This window comes from Cucurbita pepo, chromosome LG09 (genome assembly GCF_002806865.2).
Source record: "Cucurbita pepo subsp. pepo cultivar mu-cu-16 chromosome LG09, ASM280686v2, whole genome shotgun sequence".
Taxonomy (NCBI): domain Eukaryota; kingdom Viridiplantae; phylum Streptophyta; class Magnoliopsida; order Cucurbitales; family Cucurbitaceae; genus Cucurbita; species Cucurbita pepo.
In genome coordinates this window covers 5,881,125-5,885,919 of record NC_036646.1, presented here as the reverse complement: position 1 = coordinate 5,885,919, position 4,795 = coordinate 5,881,125, and the positions used below count along the sequence as shown (strand labels likewise).

Genomic DNA, 4,795 nt, shown 5'->3' with positions numbered 1-4,795 from the left:
TTTACCAGATATAGCTTTACTATGTATAACCGTTGACCAAGCTCTAAATAAGTAGCAAGCTCCATAACCTAATGCTTTTCTCTCCCGTATTCGGATAGCTCTCTCATTTATGAAGATTTTCCAACATGAATATAATAAAATTCAGCGCTCAAACAGACCATTTATTTTCAATCTTATTCTTTTCAAATTCAATATTTTTATAGAAATTGGATATTTGAGAATATTAATACTTTTGAACGTTCGTGAGTATTTTTAAAATAATATTAACAATTACGTCCATATACTTAAGGATACTTTTAAACTTTTGTTAAAAATAATTAAGGGTATTAATGAAATTTAGAAAGTTTAGAAGGATATTTTTGAAATTTTTGAGTATTTTTGGAATTTATCATTTAATGACTTATAAAAAATTTGTCTGTGCAAAGGGAATAATTTTATGGAGAAACAAAATTTCCTATAAATGTTTAGCATCGTTGGCTCAATGAAAACCTGGCGGGCGACCCAATGTAACTTATGGTAATGTCTTCTTTGAAGAGCTACTTTTGTCGAGTAGTCAACAAAGATATCATAGGAACACATGGTGGCAACCCAATGTAACTCGTGGTAATGTCTTCTTTGAGTCAAGAAAGAAGACATAGGAACACATGGTAGCGAGATGTCATAGTTCACATGGTAGCGATCCAATTCAATATACTAGATTGACATGATAACCAACTACACCATGAAACCAGATTTTTATAAGATTTGTTCTATATTATGGGTCATTCTCTTATTGTATTTGGTTGAGATTGGCTCATTTAATACTTGACCTNTTTGTGGATGGGATTTATTCCCGATCCCCTTTAATCTCTACAAAGAATAAGTCAAATTGACCATTTGACTTTTACATAATTTATGAATTTAAACATAATTTTTTTTGATNATAGGAACACATGGTGGCAACCCAATGTAACTCGTGGTAATGTCTTCTTTGAGTCAAGAAAGAAGACATAGGAACACATGGTAGCGAGATGTCATAGTTCACATGGTAGCGATCCAATTCAATATACTAGATTGACATGATAACCAACTACACCATGAAACCAGATTTTTATAAGATTTGTTCTATATTATGGGTCATTCTCTTATTGTATTTGGTTGAGATTGGCTCATTTAATACTTGACCTATGACCTAGAAGTCATAGCACACTCTTTAAACTAATAATGCACAACATTAAAGTGAGGATAATATGTTCTCCAAATGAAGGCCTAAGTATTATGTTGACTACATAGTGGGAGTCGAACCCACGACCTTCTGATCCGAAGTTAGACGTGCTAATCCACTGCGCTATGCAGTCATTTTTTAAAAGTGTTCCACATAAGTTATTTCAAGTTCGTTCTCACTTGTGTCGAACGGGTCAAAAATATAATGATAAGTCATTTATGTCGAGTGGTAGGTATTAGGTTGGACGNATAAATGTTGATGTGCTTGAGTGGCTAATGCGATAGGTTTGAATTAATTGAGCTCTCCACGCGTAAGTTCGAATTCTGTTGTTGACATAATTTTTTTGAATCTTGATGACATTTTTTTGAATCTTCTTGGCAATAGGTTCATTTGGAACACCGTGATTCTTATCACATCTTCACTAATCGTGGTGAATTTCGCCTAGCTCTAATACCAGTTGTTAGGATCGCACAACAACGCACACACTCGATCTAGATGAACACAAAGAATAGGATAGAGAAAATGCAAGGAGAACTCTGGCTCAAGGATGACTTCAAGTATGTACAGTAAGAGAATACATAAAGTACATTTTCAAAGCTCTACGGGAGGGATATATATATAGTTCAGTTTACTATATATAGCTTTACCAGAGAGGGATATATCTATAGTTCAGTTTACTATATATAGCTTTACCAGATATAGCTTTACTATGTCTAACAGTTGTTCAGTTTACTATATATAGCTTTACCAGATATAGCTTTACTATGTATAACCGTTGACCAAGCTCTAAATAAGTAGCAAGCTCCATAACCTAATGCTTTTCTCTCCCGTATTCGGATAGCTCTCTCATTTATGAAGATTTTCCAACATGAATATAATAAAATTCAGCGCTCAAACAGACCATTTATTTTCAATCTTATTCTTTTCAAATTCAATATTTTTATAGAAATTGGATATTTGAGAATATTAATACTTTTGAACGTTCGTGAGTATTTTTAAAATAATATTAACAATTACGTCCATATACTTAAGGATACTTTTAAACTTTTGTTAAAAATAATTAAGGGTATTAATGAAATTTAGAAAGTTTAGAAGGATATTTTTGAAATTTTTGAGTATTTTTGGAATTTATCACTTAATGACATATAAAAAATTTGTCTGTGCAAAGGGAATAATTTTATGGAGAAACAAAATTTCCTATAAATGTTTAGCATCATTGGCTCAATGAAAACATGGCGGGCGACCCAATGTAACTTATGGTAATGTCTTCTTTGAAGAGCTACTTTTGTCGAGTAGTCAACAAAGATATCATAGGAACACATGGTGGCAACCCAATGTAACTCGTGGTAATGTATTCTTTGAGTCAACAAAGAAGACATAGGAACACATGGTAGCGAGATGTCATGACGCAATATCTACCACTCAAAAGTGTGCATAGATATGAAAATATTATTACTCAACGAAAGAATACAGATTTAAGAATGAGAAAAAGAATTGGGATCGAATGTTCAATCTTCATTGATATTCACAACCTTTAAATAGGATACAAGATACTAAATAATATTTACAAAGAAAATATAAACTAACTAAATCTTGATAATAAAATAAAATATACTACTATTCAAATTCAACTGATTACGAATATCTAATATATATTTCCTAACTAATATATTTTTCAAGATTACGAATATCATATATTCCATAACTAATTCAAACTAAAATAAGTTGCACTAAATTCTGACAGCCTCCCTTAGTGCAAGCTTATTTCTCAATAACTCTGAGAGCCTTTACGAAAAACTTCAAATTTCACTTTGGCAAGTGTCTTAGTCAATATGTCTGCAACTTGCTCATTAGTATGTATTTCCTGCAATTCAACATCCTGCGTTAACACTTTATCTCGAACANTGTGAACACCACGCCAGCTAACTTTAAGTCATAAGTAGGATAATCCTGCTCGTAGTCCTTCAACTGTCTAGAGTCGTACGCAATTACTTTCCCATTCTTCATAAGCACACAACCCAAACCCTTCATTGAGATGTCACTATACACAACAAGGTTGCCTGATTCATGGGGCACTATGAGGACTAGTGCAGTCGCCAACCTTCTTTTGAACTCTTGAAAGCTCTCCTCACAAGCTGGAGTCCACACAAAGGGCTTCCCCTTTTTGGTCAACTGACCCTTTGATCACTTTCCTCTTCAATATTCTCAGTAACTCTGTCATTTATGAAGACTTTCCTCTTCTTTCTTTTCGAGTCCAATATTTTTATAGAAATTGAATATTATTGGATATTTGAGAATATTAATACTATAACCCATGGTCATGTCTCACTTTCCATTAAAATTTCAAATATTTCATTAATACTCAGTTTTTTTTTTAATAAAAATAACCCTTAAAAAATACTCTTAAATATGTTTTAAAATAATTAAAAATAAATATCCTTTGATCACTTTCCTCTTCAATATTCTCCTTAACTCTCTCCTATATGAAGACTTTCCTCTTCTTTCTTTTGGAATTCAATATTTTTATAGAAATTGGATATTATTGGATATTTGAGAATATTAATACTATAACCAAATGAATGCCTAAATTTTAGGTTGACTACAATGGGAGTCAAACCCATAACCTTCTGATTCGAAGTTAGACGCGCTAATCCACTGCGTTATGCAGTCATTTTTGAAAGTATTCTGACATAAGTTATTTCGAATCTGTTCTCATTTGTGTCAAACGGGTCAAAAATATAATAATAATTCATTTATGTCGTGCAGTAGGTATCAGGTTGGACTGCGGGTCGTCGGATTGCTTCTCGGGCATGCAGGTCAGATGTGGTCAGGGTCGTTGATTTGGGTTAGTCGCGGCGCCGCGTGTCAGCGCTCAGAGTAAGCAAAGTTTTTCCACTACCTGCGTAACACATGTCCCTCCAGTTGCTAGATGCGTTTCTCCTCTTTCTAGTCCTCGTGTGTTCGTCGCCAATTGCCTGAAACCCATTTTTTTTAGATTCCGGTCAAAATGGCATATCAATCTTTATTTTTTTTTTCTATCTTCCAATTCGTAACTTGAATTAACTCGATTCCTACCAGGAAGTTCAAGACCTCAAGTCCACCTATATAGATATATTTTTCTTGCATTTTTTCGGTACTCACAATGCGTAATAAATGAGTTCAAAAATCAGAAAAACCAAGTTTCTTGCCGAAGTTTGAGATTCTTGGTTTCAATTTCCGACATGATTTTGGGCTAAGTTTCCTCCCAAAACATGCAAGAATCCTCACTTAAAATACTCTAGTTGAGTATTATTTCCTAAACTATTAAAAAAACGCATGGATCTAGGGCAAAATCTTGAAGCAAAAGAGGTCACGAACTTACCTCGCGTTCTTGCCTATTTCTTGACGAAAACGAACGATCCAAAAACAAAAACATTAACTCTTAGATCAACAATACTTCGACGTTCGGATTTGAGCATTGTACCCTTTTTCTTCTTCTTCTTTTTCTTTAAAACTTTAACTCTTCGCCTTTTGTCTCCTTTTTTTTTTTTTTCTTTTCTTTTCATTTACTTGCAATCCCCTCAAGATGGTGTGTGGGGCGAAATTACCTTT

General features: G+C 33.4%; 2 non-coding genes across 2 annotated transcripts; both read right to left on the bottom strand.

Moving 5' to 3' along the window:
* Positions 1-1,261: 1,261 nt before the first annotated feature.
* Positions 1,262-1,337, bottom strand: TRNAR-UCG. The gene has a single exon. It is a non-coding gene; the product is annotated as a tRNA-Arg (tRNA).
* Positions 1,338-3,800: 2,463 nt separating this feature from the next.
* Positions 3,801-3,874, bottom strand: TRNAR-UCG. The gene has a single exon. It is a non-coding gene; the product is annotated as a tRNA-Arg (tRNA).
* Between the last annotated feature and the right edge of the window lie 921 nt (positions 3,875-4,795).